Source organism: Diabrotica virgifera, chromosome 4 (genome assembly GCF_917563875.1).
Source record: "Diabrotica virgifera virgifera chromosome 4, PGI_DIABVI_V3a".
Lineage (NCBI taxonomy): Eukaryota > Metazoa > Arthropoda > Insecta > Coleoptera > Chrysomelidae > Diabrotica > Diabrotica virgifera.
In genome coordinates, this window is record NC_065446.1 from 160,513,524 (window position 1) to 160,539,557 (window position 26,034).

Genomic DNA, 26,034 nt, shown 5'->3' on the forward strand with positions numbered 1-26,034 from the left:
AGGTGCACCATCTCGCAACTGACATGTCTGGATTTTGCGCCGTTAGCCTCCGCAGCACTCTTTCTGTGTCATCGGAGGTGTTAGTAACATCCTCCGAGATCCATAGAGAGGCTTTAGTAAGCTTCGGCAGCTTATCCTGACTGACAACAGCCAGTGATGCGTCCTCCCACGGTTTGAGGTCATCTATGGCCTTTTTTAGCGCTCTCGTCGTCATCGCAGGCCACTCTGATGATCTCACCAGGGTAGGTCCACGACTTAAACGTGGGCGCTTTTGCTTGGCTGTTGGAGGTGGACAAGATTGCTCTGTCCAATTCCTCCATCAGGCTGCGTTTGATAAGGTTTTCCCGGTCGGCAGAAACCTTGCCGTACGGGTTTACCTTTTCTATGATAGCTACCCTAAGGTGTGTTACGGAGGCTTCCGCGAAGCTTTGGGAAGGGGCAGTGGTGTTTCCACCGCTGCGTACCTTCTTGTGCTTCTGCGGCGTGCCCTCCGTGGAAGTTCTTGGGTGAAGGCGCTTCACACCGGGGGCTGTCAGTTCCTGTCCTCTTTTGGAGGTGGAACTGTTGACAGCTTCCGATGCGGGCACCCTCACCTTTGTTTTTCGAGGGGCTGGAGAGGGATGGGTGGCTCCCGTAGGTGCCTTCCCCGCCGCCTCTCTGGCCTTCTTCCTTCTTTTTAGCTGGCGCCACTAAGTTTGTGGCGCTTTTGTCGATTTTCCCGAGGTGATCCTTGTCCGGCCTCTGCTGGGGCCGAAGCTTGAGGTGAACATTGCTGTCCATCCTCAACCGCTGCCTCCAGCTGAGGTGAACGTTTTGGTTCAGCCTCGGGATTTGGTTTTGGTTTTTTGTTTGTTATTGTTAGTTTGTTGTTTGAGTCCATGATGTTCCCACGAGTAGCTAGGGAAAGGTTTGTCACCCCTGGAAGAGCCCCGCATTACCAGAGGAAGGCTATATACAATGGGGTTTCGCCTGGTACCCCAAGGGGATCGTTCACGACCACATACACCCTGTGGCCATCCAGCCATCGGCACGATTACCATCCACCTTAGCTTGGGTAGGTTTGGGGTAGGCTGCTTCTTGGTCGCTGAAGCAGTTCGTCCACTTCTAGTGTCTAGACTACCTAAGAGAGATTCCCAGATACACCAGAGAACCAAGTGGTGACAGGAACTGATTTAGCAAGGTCGTTTCACATCCTTTCATACTTCCCATTCATCATTCCTATCCCGTTTATAGGGGGTACCTACACTCAGCGGAGAGCTCCTTATTAGGGAGATCCTATTCATTCACACATGCATACTTGTTCCACTTCCTACACCAGACTACAGCCCTATCTAAACTGTCAGCTTAAGCCCCCGAACTCACGTCAAAGTCTTGCAGTCACTATCGGGGGTACAAAGGGGAAAATCTAGGCATGGGATAAAAAAGTTTATTTGAAGAAAGTTTTTTTTTTTCTTCTTAATGGCGGGGCAAGGCGGGGTAATCAAATGAATTACGGATACACTATGCGTAAATTACGTTTTACGTCCATTGTGAACAAGCGCTAAAGGCTCCTTTTTTCAATATTTTATTTAGTTATAGAGTAATTTCCACGTACTAACATATTTCTGAAATTGGGCTGTGTACCGCCATTCTTTATTATATTACGAATATGTGATATGTGTGCCAAATATCTCGACAAAATATTCAAAATTAGAGCCGCAATCTTGGAGCGCGTTTGTTGCTACCTGTTGATCGCTACTGTAGCCTCTTAATGTTAATATTTATTATCAATTATTAAGTCAATTAACTCGCCAGACAAACGTCAAAATAACTGTCAAAGTCGTGTTCGTTTTTTGGAGTTCGTCCCAAAGAATTATTAATTTTGGCAGTGTTTTGGTACATTCCGGCCTTGTTTCCACGTGCAGAGTGTTATCAATAGTTTCTGTTTTGTGGTACTTTGTGGAAAACTAGAAGACAGCTTTGTTTTACAGAAAATGTCAGGTAACGGGGGCGGTCCTGGCCCGCCCTCGGTTAATTTAAATAATAATAATCAAATGAATAATAATGATAGTCAAATTAATGTTTCTTCAATGGATACAGTATTCTCAAATTTCGAAAAATATGACTTTGATAATAAATATCAACCGACGGATGCAGGTCCGTATCAGGTATTTTTGGAACATACCGATAAGAATCTTAGTCGTCTTTTTCCTGTCAGAATTGGCTTTTATTTACAACAAGTAATTGAATTTAGAAATGATGTTATTGATATTCATTCTGTAGGTTTAAAACGTGTTAAGGTAATTTTTAGAACATACAAAATCGCTAATTTATTAATTAATCACGAAATATTAACAAAAAATAAGTTGATTGCTTATATTCCAAAATTTTTCACGCATAAACGAGGCATAATACGCGGCGTTGATACCTTTTTTACTGAAGAATACTTGAAAAAAGCAATTAATTCCATAGTTCCAGTGGCGGAAGTGAGAAGAATGAAACGAAAAATTATAAACGCTGAAACCAAAAAAGAAGAATTTGTCAATAGACAATTGGTAGTAATAAATTTTAAAGGTAATAAAATTCCGTCCTTTATTAATATAAATATGGTTAATTTTCCTGTAGAACCATACATCCATCCCGTTGTTCAATGTGTAAAATGTTTACGTTACGGTCACAATATCGTTCAATGTAAAGGCAAATCACGTTGTTCTCGATGTGCAAATGAGCATTCTTCCGCTGAATGTAATTCCGAGTTGCAAATGTGTGTTCACTGTAAATCTTCTGATCATCCTTCAATTTCAAGAGACTGCCCAATGTATAAAAAACAACAAGACATAAAAAAAGTAATGGCTTTCGAAAATAAAAGTTTTAAGGATGCCGAATTATCGATTAACAATCCAGCTTATGCCAAAATTAATACCAACAATAGGTTTGATATATTAAATAATCTTGAAAACTTTCCCGATTTAGCACCAGCAAACAAAACAATTTATTATGCTCCTTTAAATAAACCAAAATCAAATTCAACGGCATTAGAATCAAAAACAATTAAAAGGCGAAGAACTGAGACTTCTTCTCAGACTCCAAGCACTAGTAATTCAGATTTAGAAAATTCCCATCAAAAAAGACAAATTTCTCTTCCCCCATATACACCCGCTCCACAACAGAATAATTTCATGTTTTGTCGAGATAAACTTATCTCACAGATATATTCATTAATTACAAATATAATTAATAATCAAGGAAAATTTGAATTAAATAAGATCAGGGACAATATCATTACAATATTCGATAATAATGAAGATAATTTAGAATCCATTCTCACAGATAGTGAAAATGGCTATTAAAAATATTACAGAAAAACTAACCATATTACAATGGAATTGTAGATCCATTTATAGTAGCAAAGGCAGTCTTATGCATCATATTAACAACTACCATACAGATATAATAGTTCTATCAGAAATATGGCTCACATCCGGTCATCATTTTAGACTTAAAGGATATAACTTTATCAATAAATGTCGTGAAGATGGTTACGGTGGCGTAGGTGTTTTCATCAGACAGGGAATAGATTACCTACCAAGAATCCGAAATTAATAATAATTTCGATGACAGTATAGAAGCATGCGCAGTTTTTTTGAACAAAATTAATCTCTCATTAGTATCAATCTATAGATCATCAGATGTTAGAATAGAAATAAATGACTGGATCAACCTATTCCTTCAGTTTAATATTGCAAAAACTATTTTTCTGGGAGATTTTAATGCTCACCACGGCATGTGGGGGCCAATTGCAGACGACAGAAATGGTAGAATATTAGTGGAGGCCATGAATTATTGTGAAATAATTACATTGAATGACGGAACACCAACAAGAATATCCACAACTAGTAATCATTCAGCCGTTGACTTAACTCTAACATCTCCCTTCTTAGCCGACCGTATAGCTTGGTCAGTAGATTCAGATTCATTAGGTGCAGATCACTACCCAATCAATATAGAAATTCAAATCAATCCCTCCTCCTTTGTCATCAACCCATCAACAAAATGGAATGACTCTCGTGCTGACTGGTCTGTTTTTGGAAATATTTTTGAATTAGAAATTAGTGAGCTCAATAATTTAGATAGGAATTCAAATTCTGTAGACAAAATCGAATTTTTCCTCAATGCAATCACAATCGCAGCATCGAAATCTATGCCTATTAAGAAATCTTTCACACCTTCTGTACCAAGACCTTATTGGTGGGATGAGGAATGTTCTGAGATTGTTAAAAAACGAAAAGAAGCTCTCAGCGAGTTTAAAAAACAAGGTAATTTTATCAATTATCTACAATATCAAAACATTTCTGCTAATGTCAAACGTACGTTTAAACTTAAACAAAAAAACAGTTGGAAAATGTTTTTGAATAAACTAAATAAAAGCACTCCTCTGACTGAGATATGGAACACTGTAAGATCTATTTGCAATAAACACCATCAAAAAAGAAAACTACAATTAGACGAAAGCCTTATTCGAAAAGTTCTTGATACATTGGCTCCTTCATCTGCTGCAGGTCCAATTTTTAACGACAACATTAATCCATTTCACTTCCAGCAAGACTCAGACACCCTTTCAAAAAAATTTAGCTTTTCGGAATTAGAATTAGCCTTAAAAAAATCAAAAAATACTGCACCTGGACTTGACGGGTTCACTTATACGATAATAAATAAATTGCCTGAAAGTGGTAAACTTTTTCTATTAGAAATTTTTAATGATTGGTGGTTGAAACAAAAGTATTCAGATAGTCTTAAAAATATAATTGTGTGTCTTCTAGCGAAACCTAAGAAACCACCTGACTTACCTTCGTCGTACCGACCTATTTCATTGTTATCGTGTATTACAAAAACTTTCGAAAGGCTTATAAAATTTAGACTCGAACATTTTGTCGAAAACAGATCAACTTTACCAAAAAATCAGTATGGATTTCGTAGAGGTATAGGTACAATTGATGCAATCTCCCATTTAGTTACAGATGCTCAATTGTGTCTATCAAAAAATAATTACATGTTGTGTCTTTTTGTGGACATTAAAGGGGCTTATGATGTGGTAGATTTGGAAATATTATATTCAAAAATGGTAACGTTTGGTATCAATAAAAGAGTCTCTATAAATATTTTAAATTTGTTTGCTAATAGAAAAATATTTTTGCGAGATAGTCATAACGTTTTACATGGTCCAAGAGTACTTTACAACGGGCTTCCACAAGGCTCTATTTTAAGTCCCCTTTTGTTTAACTTATACACTGCAGACTTGCATGATTTGATGAGCGATGACATAAATTATTCAATACGCGGACGATTTATGCATTTATGTCACCCATAATACCTACGATCGCTGCATGATAGACTTAAGACGTACTTTTGACAGGTTACAAAACTGGTTCGACGATATGGGTTTTAGTGTTTCACCAGAAAAGACAGCTGTGATGTGCTTCACAAGGCACAGATATCAGTTAGTCGATAATTTCTCTATAGGTAAATACACTATTCCTATCGTAAAAGAATATAAATATTTAGGTATAATTATAGATAGTAAACTTCTATGGACCAGTCACATTAAGTATGTCAAACAAAGATGTGAAAAGGGAATTAATCTTCTGCGCTTCCTCTCTAAACAGAGCTGGGGCGCGGATCAACAAATTTCCTTAATGTTCTACAAGTCTTATATTCGCTCGATTTTGGATTATGGGTGTACTCTCTATGGTTCTACCTCCAATACGAACCAACTTACTCTTGATCGAATACATTATAGAGCTCTGAAAATATGTTTGGGAGCCATGGCATCTTCACCAAATCATGCCATTCTGGCAGAGTCTCAAGAACTTCCTCTTAGTTTTCGAAGACAGTTTTTAGCAAATAAAAGTTTATTAAAATATAGATGTTACAACAGTGATTTGATCGCAAAAATTAATTTCTTGTAATTGACAATTTGACAAATCATTATTGGAAAAAGAAAAACTCTCCTCCTTTGGCAGATGCATTTATTGATACAAACTTATTTCAAAATGATATTGTTAAACTTAATAAAATACTATTGTATGCACACAGTTTCGATTCTATAATTGACAAACCTATCACCATATTCCCTCGGTATTCAGATTGTAATATCTTAAACCAAGCCATGATAAAATCCATTGTGAATGGTCTCGGGTCGAACTTAACTAAAATATATACAGATGGGTCAAAAACGGAGCTAAATACAGGTTCGGCATTTTTTGTTTCAAACATAAATCATATTGAAAAGTACAGAATCTCAAATTATTGTTCTATTTTTACCGCCGAGTCCTTTGCTATTGAAAAGGCACTAAAATGGTGTGCAACTCAAACATGCACGAATGTGGCAATAATTTCAGACTCAAAATCAGCATTACAAGCTATTAGCGGTCACCCAATAAACCAATTCCGAAATGCCTTAATTTTGAACATTAAAAAATTAATTATGGATCTTAAACAAAATAATGTAACTGTTTCGTTTATTTGGACGAAAGGACATTGCGGAGTCGAAGGTAATGAAATTGCGGATATAGCCGCAAAAAGTAGTCACAGTTGCCACCATATTGACAAAGTATTTAATTTAAAAGATTTGAATAATGCTCTCAAGCCTAATATCAGAAGGAAATGGGAAACTGATTACAAAAGAATTGCAAGTAAATCTACAAACCATTATTTCAGAATTCACCCTACACTTCCAAAAAACATTCCTCATTTCACCTTTAATTATAATAGAGCACACATATCAGTATTGACTCGTTTAAAATTGAACCATGCTCGCTTTCCATCTCACTTATATAAAATTGGAATACTTAACTCCCCTGTCTGTAGTTGTGACAATATATCCATTGGTGATCTAAATCATATATTTCTAGAATGTTCTCTGAACTCTCAATCTTCTTCAATTCTGTATCAAGAACTAATTTATCACGAGTGTCCATTGCCACTAAATATTACAGCTCTCCTTTCTTCCTCAGATAAAGCTGTACTAGATTCCATCATTAATTTTATCAGAAATTCAAAAATAGCGGTATAGTTTAAAAATAGACAATATGAAATCATTTAATGTAATTAAGAATTTACATGTTTTGTGGCAAATAGATTTTGTCTGATGCCAGGATCTCTCACACACACACACACAACTCGCCAGACCATTGGGCTTTGCGTGGCTAAAACTTCTGACGTATTTAGACATTAAAAGGAAAATCGTTATAAAAAAGAAGAATCTGGTGACTTTAGTAACTTTTCTAACTTTTAAAAATTGCTTTGTTGTTTTATGATCAATACCACAGAATACAGAATAAAATAATATTTTTTGTTCTGTGGTAAAACGTCATTTAACCGGTGAAAATTGTATTTTTCGTATTTTTAAAAGTAGATTTGTCCGTAAATGAATATATTTAAAAATTAATAATGTTGAAATTTTTAATAATTTCTATATTGTAATTATTTTTATTACATACATTATTTTCTGTGAATTAAGTGATTACATCACAGATTGTTTATTTTAGGCGCTCTCGAGTCTGTCAAATAAGTTTTAATGTTGTCACCTTGTAAAATTCTATGATAAAATTCTTGGTGTTGAATTGAATGGCCGACAGGCCGGAAAAGTAATTAGAGGATAAAATTGTTTTCAAAATATCCTGTTTAAACAATTGAAATTTATTTAAAAGGTAATTACTTATTTTTTTAAAGTAGATAATTCTTGCTAAAATGTGTTAATTCTGTATATTTTATATTTGAGCAATATCTGAGTGACATTTTCGGCAAATTGTGACACGAATTATAAGGAAAAACTGTATGCAATTGTGGGGCGTAATTCATCAAATAATTGTAACTGCCTGTAATCTTCAGTTTTTAATTTAGTGTATTTCATTTTTAAAAGAGGTGATTTATTTATAGAATCGCCGCGTTGGTTAACCGAATATTTTTGATAACGGGACATCTTTGAAAAACCGGTATGGATTGCATTTTATCTTTTGCTAGGCAGAAGGTGATACAAATTAATGTATCCTTTAAGCAAATGATCATTCATTATAATAATATGCTTATATATTTATAAGTGAATTTTGTAGGTTACCACACCCAGACTTAATTTACAGAATATGCTATGGTTATAAATATGAATTGCTGTAAATATTTACTTTTTATCAATAGTCCTGATCTGACAAGAGTGAAAAATATACACTAAATACACCTTACCCTTTTAAACTGAACCTACTTGACAGTTTATTTCATTCAAAGAGTTTGCTGGGCCCATTCTACCTTTCTCTAATCCTTACATTGAATTCACAATTTTCAGTTTGTTTAACACATTACATGCCACGCTTTAATCAGGATTCTACTCTCAGGGGCCATTGATATCCACGGCCATGAAAGTTAGTCATATAGTCATATTTGTATATCAAAAATTAGCGACGTGGCCCCTGGCAAAATATCTGTGCAATGTGTTAACACGTTGAACGCCACGCGAATCATATACGATTCACGCTTATTTTATTTACAGGGCCGGGCGAATCACACTTGCTTCGCAGTGACTGCTATACTGTATGGACCATGGTTAAGTCGGCCTAAAGAGCCGTAATATTATATACATTGCGGCGTTCAACGTGTTAAGAAGTTTCGTGTAATACCCAAAATGTTGCTTTTCTTTGCAAACTAACTGGATTATGGTTACAACTGAACAATTATTGCCATTTTTTTTTCTCATTAGTTTTCTGTAGATACATTGCATAATAAGGGCTTTTATCACCAGAAAGCATTAAATCTTCAGGTATGTTTTGTATTGGCATTCATTAAAAAAAAAACAAGAAAAATAATTGTAATTTTTAAAAAATACTTTTACTTGATATTTTTTAATTAAAAAGTATATTGGGGTAAATTAGTTTTCTTCATTATTTATTTTAATTATTTTGATTGGAAGCTATTTTTTAGGGGCATGGTGATATTAATTGAAGCTTTATTTCTCTAACTATACTCTGTACCCGGGAGACCTTAAATGTCTACTTAATGACGCTGCTTTACTGTCCGATTCGTTTGACGGTTGAATTGATAATCATTGATGATGCTACATGTTGATTGTTTGAAGTGAATCGAAGGAATGCTAAAGGTACATCTGGACTGGTTGAACTGACTCGAACGAATGATTCTAATGCACATATTGATTAGTCATCAAATTAATTTGCAATTGTCCAAAAATATTGTTTACAATTTGCAATTAGTGAACTAAATTAGAAGCCCTCACATGTAATTATACAATAACAAATTTCGTTAGTGTGATATATGGGATGATAAAAATATTGTTTAATATCGAATATGAAAATTGAATGTTTGAGATTAAACAACCACAATTTCAGTTGAAATATAATTTTTTTAAGATTCCGTTTTTTTTGTTACTTTTAAACTTCTGCTCATTTTTCTTAAAAAAAATGTATTGTATTGTCGGTTAAAATCAAAATCTCACAACTAAAAATTTCCAACTTTTTTAGAGAAAAAACTTTGATGCTTAGTACATATTCTTTATTTATTAGTATTTTTATTTGATCATTACTTTGAAAAAAAACATGCCAAAACATACTTTTCATGAATCTGGTGTTTCGCCAGAACAGTCAGAACATTATTTTCAACCCAAACCCTCATAAACCTAAAAATTACTAATTTTGACTTTTTGACATTTTGACATTTAACTGTCGATATGCAAAACAATAAAAAACATATAAGATATGTTCTATTGTGCGTCCCACCTTGACTTTACAGTACAGGTTTTTATGACCAACAGTGATGCAAAATTTTATCAGAAACAGGTTTTAAACAAACATACTTTTTTCTATACAGGGTGAGTCATGAGGAACTGTACATACTCCTACCTCGTATAGCGGCTCCTATGGGGAATAACAAATGACCATTAAAAAGTGTCTGCTCTCATTGTTTAATAATATACAGGGCGAGTTTCGCATTTTGACAGAAATTTGTATTCGTCATAATTTTTGAACGGTCAGATCGATGTGTCTCTTATTTTGGCCAATCGTTACACTATTACCACCTAATCAACTAATTTATTCAAATTAGAAAAAAATCAGGTTCGGCTTTAAAAAAATTAGTTCGTTTGGGTCTTAGAAAAAGTTTCACCCTGTATACGCTTTTTGAAAACTGTAATATGAATTTTACAAATTAGACAAATAGGCAATTAAAATGGCATATTTATTTTTTTCCCCACACGATTACTTAATTTTTTATAAAAAAATCAAATTTCACTATGAATTAAAAGTTTGGTAAAGTGAACCATAGATTTTAAAAAAATAACATTTATTACAAAATTTTTTTTTTTGCACAAATAAGTAATTTACGTTACCATCCAATCAACTGATTTATTCAAACTAGAGAAAAATCAGGTCCGGATTTAAAAAATTAGTTCGTTTTGGTCTTAGAAAAAATTTCACCCTGTATACACTTTTTGAAAACTCTAATATGAATTTTACAAATAAGACAAATGGGCAATTAAAATGGCATATTTATTTTTTCCCCACACGATTTGTTAATTTTTTATTAAAAAATCAAATTTGTCAAAATCGGAATTTTAACCTAAAAATGAAAAAAAAATGAACTCACGGTTTAACTCGCTACAACTCTGTTCCATTTTAATATTTTTTTTCTGAAATTTTTACAGCACATACATCTTACCATTGTGAAGACTATGAAAATTGTTGTAGACTTTCAGTCTTCTTCTTGTAAAAGTTGCAAACTTGTAAATCGCAAAAATTAGGTGGAAAAATTTAAAATTTATCAATTTGATCACGTCTATATTAAACTATAGAGTCCAAAAGAAGTGTTATGGGAAGTTTTAGATCTAGACGTGTTATAGAAAAAAAAATGGTAAAACTTTTAATTTTAAGAAAAACGTTGTTTTTGTAAAAAAAGTTAATTTTTTTAAATCTATGCAAAAACTTTGCCAAACTTTTTATGCATAGTCAAATTTGATTTTTTAATAAAAAAATAAGTAATCGTGCGGGGAAAAAATAAATATGCCATTTTAATTGCCTATTTGTCTTATTTGTAAAATTCATATTAGAGTTTTGAAAAAACGTATACAAGGTGAAATTTTTTCTAAGGCCCAAACAAACTAATTATTTAAATCCGAGCCTGATTTTTTTCTAGTTTGAATAAATCAGTTGATTGGGTGATAACATAAATTAAATATTTGTTCAAAAAAAATTCATTTTTGTAATAAAAGTTATTTTTTTTAAATCTATGGTTCTCTTTACCAAACTTTTAATTATTCATAGTCAAATTTGATTTTTTTTTATAAAAAATTAAGTAATCGTGTGGGGAAAAAAATAAATATGCCATTTTAATTGCCTATTTGTCTAATTTGTAAAAATCATATTAGAGTTTTCAAAAAGCGTATACAGGGTGAAATTTTTTCTAAGACCAAAACGAACTTATTTTTTAAATCCGGGCCTGACTTTTTTCTTTTTTGAATAAATCAGTTGATTGGTGGTAACATAAATTAAATATTTGTTCAAAAAAAATTAATTTTGGTAATAAAAGTTAATTTTGTTAACTCTATGGTTCACTTTACCAAACTTTTAATTCACAATCAAATTTGATTTTTTTATAAAAAATTAAGCAATCGTGTGCGGAAAAAAATAAATATGTTATTTTAATTGTCTATTTGTCTAATTTGTAAAATTCATATTAGAGTTTTCAAAAAGCTTATACAGGGTGAAATTTTTTTTAAGACCCAAACGAACTAATTTTTTTAAAGCCGGACCTGATTTTTTTCTAGTTTGAATAAATCAGTTGATTAGGTGGCAATAGTGTAACGATTGACCAAAATAAGAGACACATAGATCTGACCGTTCAAAAATTATGACGAATACAAATTTCTGTCAAAATGCGAAACTCACCATGTATATTATTAAACAATGGGAGCAGACACTTTTTAATGGTCATTTGTTATTCCCCATAGGGGCCTCTATACGAGGTAGGAGTATGTACAGTTCCTCATGACTCACCCTGTATAAAAACTATAAATAACTTAGGAATTAATATTATTGACATTTTGTGGCTGTCAGGGGTTCTATAACATTTTTTTTTGAAAAATACCTTTATGTGAACAAATTAAAAATAATTTTGTATAAAAACATGTATTTAAGCGCATAAATAAATATGTTAAACCTTAATAAATACGTAGGTATCTACAGGAATAATTAAAATACATTTAAACTATATATTTTAGCTTCTTTCTATAATCCCGTCTTCCTCACTTTCACTGCCACTGTCGTAGGGTGTAAACACATTAAAATTACTTAATTTCATCTTGGAAATCGGTCATTAAGAATAACAATTATGATCCAAATTTTCCAAATAAGCAATGAGTTACTCAATACAATGTTATCAGTAATAATTTTAAGCTTATTTAATATTCTTTGTTATAATTTAATTTAGGTGAACTGACCATCAACAATTATACTTTATTTATTCCCAACTGTAGGACCTGGTAGGACAATATAAAACTTTACTTAAACTTGACTGTCAATACATAAATTAACAACCATAGAACAACATCCACTTTTAATGTTGAATATTCTAACATTCTTAACCACAAAAAGTTATTATGCATATCGATTATAAAATTGCTGATTACTTTTCGAAAATGACTATGACTTACAAAAAAAACAATGAAAAATATTGTTTTACTTGACTGTAACGGGTTAGTTTTAATTTAACATTTTTAGGGACCTACATTTTTAGGACCTTGGTAATGTCCGATTGAAAATCCTTTTGAAGAAAATCGGCATCGCTGTTCTAAAAACTCCCATAAGGATTGTATTGCCGTATGTTCGTGTACTGTAAAGTCAAGGTGGGACAGACATTAGTCAGTAGATAAATAGTCTTTCCATCCCATATATGGACATCTCAGTGCTATTGTTTAACACTTTCCATATGAATGACTTGAAAGACATTATTTGCTTGAAGCAGACGTAATTCGCGGTGTGCAAGTACTTGGAAGGGAAACAAGAAATGACTGTGCGCGAGTTGCGGAGAAATATTGCAACTATCTTAAATACTTCATATTGTTAATTGAAATTGTCAAATTGACGTATATTTCATACCTTCTGTCATTGAAGCAGAAAAATTATATATTGCTCCACAATATTGACATGATATGCAATTATTATATAAAGGTAAATTTAATTAATTGTATTTTGCTTGCAGTACTGCATTTTAATAACTAATTTTATTTACTACATACAATTGTTTACATTTGCATAACATAACCTGCATCTTATTTTTTCTTCTTATTATTTTTTTGGACTATGGCCTTGACAATTATCCAGCAACCAGGACTAATATAATTGGCCAATATAGTTAAAAGTGCGAATAAAAGTACAGAGTGTAGAAATAGAGGTCGCTTTGCCGAACTTGCACGGTCCCAATACTAAAGTAATTTATGTGCACATGCTGATGGAGTCAAAAGATGTCATGCACCTGTAAGAGCACACAAATAGCTGCATATGTGAATAATGTGATTTTTAGTAGTAATGAGACAACATTCAAGAAGACTTTCGAATTTCTTGAGAAAGCAATACAAGGTGTAGGATTGAAGATAAATCACTATAAAATTACTAAAGATAAAAACAATAGAAATTTCTCCTGAATAGGTATTCACAGGTTTGAAAATGTAGTGTTTTGTATGTAGAGTTTTTCTAGAGTATCTCAATAACTGAAAGTAATGATGTAAGTGCGGAAATAAAGAACAGAATAAGCAAAAGGAAACAATGCATATTAGTATGCAAATAAAAAACTGCTAACTTCTAGAATACTAAGACATAATTCGAAAATGCAATTGTACAAAAAACTAATAAAGCTCATTTAGGTTTCATGTTGAAGATAGACCAAGATGTCCTGAAAAGTGTCAAGGAAAATTTTTCGGCCTGTCTAGGAGCAGTTTGAGGGCTACAGAATCTTCATTAACTTTGAACTTGATATACCTAGTAAGATTTCTTAGATCTCATAGAATTCTTTAGCTTAGCCACTTCCTTCGAATAAGCAATGAAAGAAACACAAAAAATATCACTGAATGTAGATGGGCCAAAAATAAATCACAGGGTTGACCTAAAAGGCATTAGAGAGTTTGGAGAATGATCTAAGGCTTATGGGAATTTGGAATTGGAGAAGAGTGGCCAATACAAAGGGAAGTGTCGGGAGGGGGTTGTAGTGTGCTAGAGGAGGAAGAGGAACGTAGTCTTCAAAAGTGTTTGTACCTGCGATCTAATGCATCTCAGTCATACAAGATAAGGTTGATTGTTTTAGGTTCTCTGCTAGAAAGTCTACTTAAGTCACGATAAAAACAGTTTTTTCCTCTTTTGATTTCGTGTTGAGTGGTGTCCCTGAGATTTACTTTAACAAATTAAACGCCACATGACTTGTATTTAATTCACACCCTGTTTGGACCAGGTGTTCTGTGAGTTAAATATAATTCACACTAAAATTAAGATTCTGAAAGTGGAGCCTAAAGGCAAAAAAAAAAATTTAATGTGGTGGTTAATGTGTTAAATCAAAATTTATTAATACCTATTTTGTATTTTAACGATTTTGTATTCTGTCAATTTGTGAAGTGCATTTCCAAAACATCAAATAAACTTAATTTTTAAGTAAAATGTTGGCTTATTTCCAACAAAAATAGTAAATTGGATTAAAATGCCACAAGAAAATAGCTTCAAGACATAGACAATTTTAAAAAATGTTTTACCAGTAGTATGTTGGTACTGAGTATCATTAATCAAAGAAATCATTTTCCTTGAAGAAAATACAGAAAAATCAAGACACTATTAAAGTAAAAAGTATACTGATGTTTTTGCCAGCGCCAGATTTGAACCCAAACCTCCTGTATCACTCCTAAATACTTTAGCATTAGGAGTGTCTGGTTAAAAAAACAATCCTAATTTTCTATTACAACTAAAATTTTAATAATGTATCTTTTTCAAGGCTAGAAAAAATTAAAACAGTATATATAATTTAGAAATATGTTAAATGTTAAAAATCTAATCTTACTTGCAAAACAATTTCATGAACTGTTCCTTAACCGCTTAACGCACTGATTTATTTACAAAAATATGTCACAAAATTATTTATATTTATTTTATTACAGTAAAATAACCTGTGAACAAGGCTATTGTCACTAGATAATCTAAAGTAAAAAATGCATATCTTATTGGAAAAATCATTGTATAACTAGACATTGTATAACAAATCCTTTCTTAAACAATGGAAAAATATAAAATAACAAATACCCTCATGCGCTCATCTGAGTTAACTCGGTTATGCGAAAATAGAAACGTAGTTTAGAACCGAGTTAACTCAAGTGAGGAATATTCCTCACTAAAGGAAGAATATTCCTTAGGCTTTGGCCACACGGGCGTTTTTTTACGGCGCCGTAAGAGCAGTAAGCGCCGTAAAATTACGCGGCAGTAAGAGCTGTAAACAGCATGGCCACACGGGGATGTAAATTACGGCGTGTCGCGAGATAAAAATACAGATTTTTGGTAGTTGTTGTGGCGAGATACTTGTTGCGGCACTAACATACTGTGGAAAATGAAAACAGGAATAGATGTAAATAAAAATTTTAATTCTCGTAATTGTTTTAAACTCATTCATACATACTTTCAATATTATGATAACTATAACGCCCAGAGTCCTGTTTATAGGAGTGGTTATAATTCAAAAAGTAAAATAATTTCATGAATATTTCTTTATTAAGAACAGGATTATTGATAATTATGTATTAAGTAAAATTTGAAAATTTGAAAACAAAATAATTCCGGCGAAATGGGTTTAGTTAATTTTTTAACGAAAATGTAGCTCGCAGTCATACACGCAGACAAGCGCACGCACTACGCGACGGCCAATAAAATAAATTCGTCCCTTCGTTTGTGACACGACGCCAAAGATGGGCCGGTTCGATGTTGCTGCGCGATATTTTACAGCTCAGTCTGGCCATCTACTATTCTCAGCGTGGGACCCATTTTCGCGCTTATTTTTACGACTCTTACGGCGCCAAAGATGAGCCGGTTCGATGTTGCTGTGCGATATTTTACAGCTCAGTCTGGCCATCTACTATTCTCACCGTGGGACCCATTTTCGCGCTTATTTTTACGGCGCCGTAAAAAATCGCCCGTGTGGCCAAAGCCTTAAACTACATAATTACATGGAACTGAATTTAATTACTCTTATAGTCCAAGTAATGAAGCTTAAAATAGGACAAAACCTCGCAATTTTTACAGAATGGATCGATTTGCTTGAAAATTTGAGAATAAGTAGTGGATAGTCCAAGGATCAAAATCTATATGATGCCAAAAGGCGCTTTTACCATGGGGGTGGTTGCCACCCCATGTCAGGGGTGAAAATTTTTTATTATATTTTGACCGCAAAAGTTGGTAAAAACATTCATTCTAAGCAAAAAATGTTCTATACATTTTTTTGATAAAATTAATAGTTTTCTATTTATTCGCTATCGAAAGTGTTAGTTTTATATTAAAAAAATTAATGTTTTTAATCAGTTTTCTGCAAATAACTCAAAAAGATTCTGTTTTATCAAAACCACTTTGCCAAAAAAAATGTACCTTTTGAAAAAATCAACAAAACCGTGTTTTTAAATTTTCTTTAAGACCAATAGTAATCGAGCTATACTTTATTATATGTTATGTCTTCTTGGGCAAATGCTAAATACTGTAGTTTCAAAGTCAAAAGACGGGAAAACTATGCATTTTTCGAGGATCACTTGTTTAAACTAATTTGAAGTATTTAAAAATATCTATCTTCAAAAATAAATAAAAGTCTTTAGCTCAAAAATTAGGTGGCTTATAATGAAAAGAATGTCAGACCCTATATTTTTCAGCGAAAAAGTGATCGAAAGCAAACCCATAATCACCACCCTGATTAAAATTAGTCATTGACCTTATTTCGTCTTCTTTACTTATGTATTATTAATAGGTTCTAGAAGTTTAACTGGTTTAGAATGATTAGTTTTAAAAAAAATGGAGTCAAAAGCAAATACCGAATTTTTGAAGTTTGGTAAAAAATTCCCTTTTCTTCAGAATAGAAAGATTATCATCAGAGATACAAAAAAATATTTAATACAAAAATTGTAGCTTATTTAATTCCTAAGAATTTGGTTTGTAAAAATTTTCTCTACGGTAAAAATTGAGTGAGCTATTGACAATTAAAACTTGTAATTACATGCAAAAATCACCTTTACCAACCCTTTCAAAGTCACCACTTTTTGCGACTGAGGATTCTAAAAGGATTTGGTATTAACAGTCTTATAGATCTTGTAAAAACCTACCAAATTATTTTTTAGCAAACTTTCTAAGATAAAAATTAAAAAGGTTACGGTTAAAAAATCAATATATTTAAAAAAAAATCTAATTGGAAGCATAATAATATAAGTTAGCTTTGCTTTTAGTCATTGGCCTTATTAATTCTTCTTTATTTATGTATTATTAATAGATTTTAAAAGTTTGACTGGCTTAGAATGATTAGTTTTTAAAAAACTAGAGTTAAAAGCGAATAACGACTTTTTGTAGTTTGGTAAAAAAATGCCATTTTCTTCAAAATAGAAAGATTAGCATCAGATATACGAAAAAATGTTTTAATATGAAATTGTAGGTTATTTAATTCCCAAGAACTTGGTTTGAAAAAATTTTTTCTACGGCAAAAATTGAGTGATTGGTAAATGAGTATATATCGAAAAACATTGATTTTTTATATACAAGGTGTTCCAAAAGTAGTGGAACGCTCGAATATTTCGCGAACTAAACATCGGATCGAAAAACTGAAAAATACGTGTTCAATCATTTTCAAAAATCTATCCAATGACACCAAACACCAACCCCCACTACACCCCCTGGAGGTGGGGTTGGGGGTAACTTTAAAATCTTAAATGGAAACCCCCAGTTTTTCTTGCAGATTTTAATTCGTTACGTAAAAGTAAACAACTTTTATTCAAGACATTTTTTCGAACTGTGGATAGATGGCGCTATAATTGGGAAAAACGATTTATCCTGATACCATAGGTAAATTATAGAAACGGTCTAATATCTCACGAAATACACTTCCAAATGAGAAACTAAAAAACAGATTTTTAATCTTTTTCGAAAACCTTTCAAATAACACCAAACGTGGCCCTCCAACCCACCCCCTGGGGGTGGGGTGGGGGGTAACTTTAAAATCTTAAATAGATTCGGATCCGTCATTCGGATTTAATTTAAATAAATTACAGATTCGGATAATACATGGCGCTTTAATTGGAAAAATACGATTTATTAGCGCCATCTATCAGAAATTTTAAAAAACGTTTCGAATAAATGTTGCTTAATTTTTTATGGCGAATCCGAATCTGCAATAAAAAGTGGGGGTCTATTTAAGATTTTAAAGTTACCCCCCACCCCACCTCCAGGGGGTGGGTTGGAGGGTCATGTTTGGTGTTATTCGATAGGTTTTCGAAAAAAATTAAAAATCTGTTTTTTGGTTTCTCATTTGTACGTGTATTTCATGAGAAATTAGACCGTTTCTATAATTTACCTATGGTATCAGGATAGATCATTTTTCCCAATTATAGCGCCATCTACCCACAGTTCGAAAAAATGTCTTAAATAAAAGTTGCCTACTTTTACATAACGAATCCAAATTTGCAAGAAAAACTGGGGGTTTCCATTTGAGATTTTAAAGTTACCCCCACCCCACCTCCAGGGGGTGTAGTGGGGATTGGTGTTTGGTGTCATTGGATAGATTTTTGAAAATGATTGAACACATATTTTTCAGTTTTTTGATCCTATGTTTAGTTCGCAAAATATTCGACCGTTCCACTACTTTTGGGACACCCTATATAAAACTAACACTTTCGATAGCGATTAAATCGAAAAGTATTAATTTTATCAAAAAAATGTATAGAACATTTTTTGCTTAGAATTTTTTAGCTCAACTTTTGCTGTCAAAATATAATAAAAAATTTCCACCTTTAAAATGGGGTGGCAACCGACCCCATGGTAAAAGCGCCTTTCGGCATCATATAGATTTTGATCCTTGAACTATCCACTACTTATTCTCAAATTTTCAAGCAAATCGATCCATTCTGTAAAAATTGCGAGGTGAAATGCTTCGGTTCCTGGACTATTAGCTACATTATGACCACTGCCTCTCAAACAGATTGTGTAACAATTTTGTTACTTTCATAGGGCTGAAAAATTCTCATTTGTTTCGAGCTCCAGTCATATGTTGTATATTAATATTATACACGGATTATACAACATATGACAGAAGCTTGAAACAAATGAGAATCGTTAAAAAGTCCTATAGTGTGAATGTGTGGAGAGGTTTGGCTTCAAACTATGTACATACATTAGCCACTGATCATATCAATCACATATTACTGACTTAAAATTATATACATACCTACTACTTTTAAAAAGTACCCACAACTAACTCAAAACTTTTCAAGCTATTTATGTTAAATATTTATTTTTTGTTTTCCTGATAAATTCAATCAATAGACCATACATTGATTAGTTGAATGAGTTGATTAAATATACACACACCCAAACTTATATGGAATCACCATGTATTTCAAAGTAATATTTATTTCTTTTGAAAAAACTTGTTATTGTTGCGAAGAATAAAGGTTTTTATTGAAAATAAACAAATATATAAGACAATCGGATAGTAAAGCTCAGTACGGTATAGGTTACCTATTTGCTTGAGTTGCAAATTGAACGAAAATAAATAAACTAACTTTTGCGTCCAAAAACGAAACTGTGCCTGATGTGGGGTTATAGAACTAGCAACGAGGAAAGATTATTATTCTTGTGGAGAAAGTAATGGCTCTCCAAGATCGTTTAATGTCTGTGTAATGTGGTAACGGCTCTCCAAGATCGTTTAATTGTCCAATCAGCTGGAAGACACCCAACCATTTCTCACCTGCAGCTTTTGGAAGCTACAGGTGTAACTATTTCAGTTGAAACGATAAGAAGAAGAGTTCATACCAAGAATTATACAGCAGGAGACAGTTATGGGTTCCCAAGTTATCCAGGCAGCACAATATTGATCGCCTAAATTGGTGTCTTCACCACCAAAACTGGAACATTGGAAATTGACAAAATGTGCTATTTTCAAAAAGTCAGGATTTGTGTAAAATCAAATGACCCATGAAATCGTGTACTTATAGGTTGAGGAAGACAAGCAAGAACGACAACTGTCAGATCTGTCCACAAATATACAAGGGGAAGTGTTATGTTCTGGAGAGGAATTGTGATCCGTAAAAAAACTCCTTTAATTTTCATTCAATCAACTTTAACTGCTCACAGGTATGTTGATAATCTGTAGTCAGGCTCTGGAGAGGTGCAACAGGAGAAAATTTTAATTGTATTGCTTGATAATGGACCTCTACATACCATGATACTATAATAACAAGATAATATATTGCACATCCGGAAGTCGTGACGTAACTGGAGACCGAAAGTTCGTAATGGTTCGTAATCATTCGTAATGTCTGATTACTTTGAATCATGCTTTGAATTGTTCGCGGTTGTATTTTATATTTTATTTTTGACAGTTATTTTGACTGGAATCTCGATATTAAATGTTTTTCGAATACATTGAAGTTTAATGTTATTATTCTAATTGAATAATTTCATCACATATTGCATACAAATCCCATTTAACATTAACAAGAATTCAAATTCAACTTCCGGTCTCCAGTTCCGTCATCAATGCGCGAACTCGGACGTATTTGCGCTACGGGAAAGTACTATCTCTTTATTTATAGTATCATGCTACATACCATTAAAGCGGAGACATATCCGCGCCGCGAACTCCGCGCAGTGTGAGCGCCGCGCGTTCGTGGCGCGGTTATTGTTCGTTAAAATTTTTCATTTTGACGAACCTTCCGCGATCCAGAGGAAACTTACGAACGTTTAGTAATTGTAGATAATCATGTCTCTGTCCTGTACTTCTACTACATCTTATTTTGGTATTGTTCTGAAACTATTTTCTTGTGTCATCTTGTGCAATTTACTATTTTATGTGGAATAAGCCACAGTTTGGGAACATTTCGGGAACTACCTTTTTCGCTTCCCGGCAACACAAATATAATGGTAGGGGAGCCCAAGCGGGGATTTTTGCAGTTACTCGAGCGCGTCAGATTATCATATGGGGAGAAACGTGGTACCCTGCAGATGTACCTCCACCATATATTGGATCTTAACACAGAGGAGTTCGTTCAGGGGGGCCCGAAAAAAAAATCTATCCTTAAAAATACTCGAAATTGTCAGATTAAGATAAGGTAAGTTAAGTACATGCAAAAGAGTCTATATTTCAAAAATATGACGATTTGAGCGGGGCGTACGGAAATGGGTGAGTCAAAAAGTTTCACAAAAAAAAGCGAATATTTCGCGAAATGGACGTCAGATTGAAAAACTAAAAACTACGTGTTCAATATTTTTCAAAAATCCCCAAAAATTTATGATTAATGAGTTTTTTTAGAAACTATTTATGATTAATGAGTAATTTATGATTAATGCCTGAAAAGCCAAGAATGTGCCTTACAGAGTAGACGTTGTTTTGCGGTGCTGCGATTAAGTATTGGAATATGTGGTAAACGTGCGTGTATAATTTTGAAAACTTGTCTGTAAGTGGAAGTTATGACCACGGACGTAAATACATAGATACATAGAAATATTTTTAGCTGATTTTTAGCTGATTTGCAGTAAGTTTTTATAAAGTTTGTTTTGTTAAAATGGGTAGAGATGGTAATAGAAGTCAAAGTGGTAAGGGAGAGGATGAATTGCACTCAGTAGTTAAAGACCTTGTTGTTAAATTGTGCACAGCAGATGAGTTTATCCTCAAGCTTACCGAAACTATAACTGGGATTATCGAAGAGAAATATAACGAAAAAATTGCCAAACTTGAAGAAGAAAATCAAAGTATTGTTAGAAAACTTCAGCAGCAGGAAGAGACAATCAAATCTCTTGTTAATCACCAAAAGAAACAGGAAAAAATGGGGAGAAGCACCAACCTTAGAATTTATGGAGTTCCTGAACCATCGGGTCCTGAAAATTTGTCTAAAACTATGCTTGCTATATTTACAACTACAATGCATCTGGAATTAGATGAAAGAAGTATAGAGTTCTGCTATCGACTGAACAAGAAAGAAACCCACAAAAGTAGACCAGTTTTGGTGAAATTTTCCTCAAATTATTATAAAAATGTTGTTTACAAAAATAAAAGGTCACTGAAGTCTACAAATATAATAATTCGAGAGGATTTAACGAGAGAGCAGCTAAATATTGTAACGGAGGCAGTGAAAAAAATTAATGGTTCAGGTTTGGTTTGGACAAATTATGGTCAAGTTTACGTCAAACTGAATGGTCAACAAAATGGTAGAAGAATCAGCTCACTGGAGGATGTCGCTAAACTACTTACTTAGTATATAATGTATTATTATTATTCTCTATTTAATGGCTTTTGAAATTAACAGATAGAATCATGATGTTTGTTATTTTTATCTTTTACGAGCATAACAATGTTAAGGATTATATTTGCAGCATTTGACCAATTGAGTTGTTCCCGTTACTAGATTTTTATCTAGGTGGAACAAAAACTACAAGAACTACAATTTTTTGTTTAAGTTAGATATCGTTTGTTTTGGTATTGTTTTAATTTCGAACTCGAGCATTTAAATTGTTTAAAATAAAACAAAATGTTTAAAGTAGGTTGCTGTAATGCAAGATCTTTAGTACCTTCATTGCAAAATATTAAACAAATAGTTTCGGATAATTCTTTAGATATTCTTTTAATATGTGAAACATGGTTGAAATATAGTATTGTTGATGACCAATTAAATTTTAATAATTATAAATTATACCGGGCGGATAGAAATTGCAGAGGTAAAGGAATATGTATATATGTTGGAGATGGATTGCGTTGTGAACCACTTATAAGTAGGCAGGATTATATCTGGGAACAGTTATGGATTAAAATTACGGTTCATAAAAAAACATTTGGAATAGGTGTAATATATAGACCTCATGAAAAAAATTTAAATTCTTTTCTGGATGAGTTTGAAAATAGTCTAATTGATATTGGACCAACTGTAGATGAAATAATTTGTATGGGTGATTTTAATTTAGACTTGTTTGACTATGACAATAGTAGTGTTAAGAATTTTTATTCAATTTTAGAATCACTGAATTATTGTCAATTGATAGACTTTCCTACTAGAGTCACTGCTACATCTGCAACACTTCTAGATTATGTAATAGTACAAAAAGGAGCTGCAGTGGAGGGGGGTGTCATACATCATAACATCTCAGATCACTCTATTGTTTATTGTAAGGTAAATGTAGGTGGTACATCGCAACAATCTAAAATGTGTACATATAGAAGCTTTAAAAATTTTAATCAAGAATCCTTTCAGGCTGATTTGTTTAATACTTCATTTTTCAGAATATATGACCAGGAAAATATTGATGCAAAAATATCGTACTTAGTTATTGCTTAAATAATTTATTTGATAGACATATTCCCATAGTTACCTCTAGAGTCACTAAAGCCAGAGCACCATGGATGACATATGTCATCAAAATTATGATGAACGAGAGGGACAAAGCTTTAAGCAAATTTAAAAGGACTAGATTACAGAGACATTTAGATTTTTATAGACAAATGCGTAACTTTACTAATCAGGCTATTGAGAGAGAAAAAAAGGCATACTTTATACATCAATTCAATAATAATTCATCAAAAGAAATGTGGAAGACACTAAAGTTGAATAAATTTCTTCCCGATAAAAATAAAAATATTCCAGAGGATTTAAAAAAGCCTAACGATCTAAATAATTTTTTTTTAAAATCTGTTCCTAATAAAAAACCACCCCAACATCTTTTAAATTTTTATAATAATAATAGATTACTCAATGAAAACTTTAAATTTAAGGAAATTAATGACTTGTTTGTTTTTAAGACCATATCAGATATAAAAACGAATGCGAGAGGGTGTGATGGTATAAATATTAAATTAATTAAACTTTGTTGTCCTCATATCGTACCTTACATTACACATATTATAAATTATTGTTTAACAGAGAATGTCTGTCCGGCGATGTGGAAGAGGGCAGTTGTGAGGGTATTGCCGAAGAAACAAAATCCAAAAGAAATGAAAGACTTGCGAGGTATCAGTATTTTACCTACTTTATCCAAAGTATTGGAAAGAGCTATGGAAATTCAAATAAAGGAATATATACAAAAATTTTCTCTTTTACCTGACGTTCAATCTGGATTTCGCAAAGGCTTTAGTTGCACAACTGCTCTTTTGCATATTGTCGATGACATACTTACGGCTATAGATGACAGAAAATGTACTATATTGATTTTATTAGATTTTAGCAGAGCTTTTGACACTATTAACCATGAATTAATGATAAGCATTTTAAAGTATTTAGGATTTTCCTATGATGCGTTGTTACTTATAATAAGCTATTTGGAAGGGCGACAACAGCATGTTAATATAGAAGGTCAAAATTCAAACTCTTTGAATATTAATTCAGGAGTTCCACAAGGCTCAATATTGGGTCCTTTATTATTTTCTCTATATACTTCTAATCTTCTCTCTAAGCTTCAGTCATGCCAAGCTCATTTATATGCTGATGACACTCAGCTCTACTACAGTTTCCCAATCGAAAATTTAAAAAACGCTAATGATCTGATTAATGCCGATTTAAAAAGATTTGTAGAAGCTGCTTTAAACCATTGCCTATGCATTAATTCCAGTAAATCAAACATATTAATATTTGGTCCAAAAAATCAAAGGGAATTAGTTTTACCATCAATCCAAATCCAAATTCAGGATTCAATTCTTGATGTTGTTGATGTGGCAAAGAATTTGGGTGTATTAATGGATTCAGAGTTAAGATTCGAAAAACATATAAATAAATTGATACAGCGTGCCTACGCTTCAATTAAGATTATATACGGTAATCGACATTTTCTACCATTTAATGTTAAGAAAGTTTTGTGTGAATCTCTTGTACTTTCAAATTTTAATTATGCTGACGCTCTCTACGGTCCTAATTTAGCCACTCACTACAAGAATAAAATTCAAAAAGTTCAAAATTCCTGTGTAAGACTCATATTTGGCATTCGCAGAAGACAAAGGGTTTCACATAAAATTAAGGAAATTGAGTGGCTGAATATGGAAAATAGAAGGGTACATCATACAGTCTGTCTTTATCATAAAATAATTCTAACAAAAAAACCGTCTTATCTTCATCGTAAAATCACGTATCGAACGGACATACACAACTTAAATATTAGATATAAAGGTTTGCTGGCAATACCGAAATTTAAAACAGAGATATTTAGAAGGTCTTTTAGGTATCAGGTATGTCATTTGTATAATTCATTACCATCAACAATAAAAGTATTAAACATTGGGCAGTTTAAATCCAAATCTAGAGACTATTTGTTTATTTCTCAATCATAATTTTGGTTCTGGACGAACATAATGCTCGAGCTCGAATAAATTGGTAAATGAAACGAAATTATTGTTGTTTTTATAATGGCACTATATATATAGATAAGTTTTTTTTTTCTTTTTCGGGTTAAGTGGAAGAACATTTTCTGTAAATGGCGACATTTCAGAAAATGAACTTCGCCCTTTATTTCTGAAAATAATATATTATGTTTTATATAAAAATGTACATTTCTATATTGAAGAAATAATAAAGACGATATTATTATTATTATTATTATATTTTTTTAATTTTTAAAATATTTTTTATTTAAAAACAACATAATTTCAAAACTAAACAGTTTTCCCATTCCCTTAGGGTAAAAATATTTAGCTTCTACATTGTCATATTTTGACGTTTATCATATGACTGTGTCAGTCGAAATGAGTTATCAATTTTGAGGTTAATGCCCCTTAATGCTAACAACCATATTGTCATCGAGAGAGTTCAGTTGC

The 26,034-nt window shown here is 32.6% G+C and overlaps 1 protein-coding gene across 4 annotated transcripts in view; it reads left to right on the top strand.

Annotated features, from left to right (window-relative positions):
* The first annotated feature begins 7,521 nt into the window (after positions 1-7,521).
* LOC114332946 (microtubule-associated protein RP/EB family member 1) overlaps positions 7,522-26,034 on the top strand; it is a 66,656-nt gene continuing 48,143 nt past the window's right edge. The window contains exons 1-2 of one of the 4 annotated variants that reach the window (XM_028282751.2): positions 7,570-7,688; positions 8,522-8,788. The gene's annotated coding sequence lies outside the window, so the exon portion shown is untranslated. Of the gene's footprint in view, positions 7,689-8,521; positions 8,789-8,954; positions 9,125-26,034 lie in introns of those variants that run through there. The other 3 variants (XM_028282752.2, XM_028282750.2, XM_050648461.1) reach the window with 3 other exon arrangements.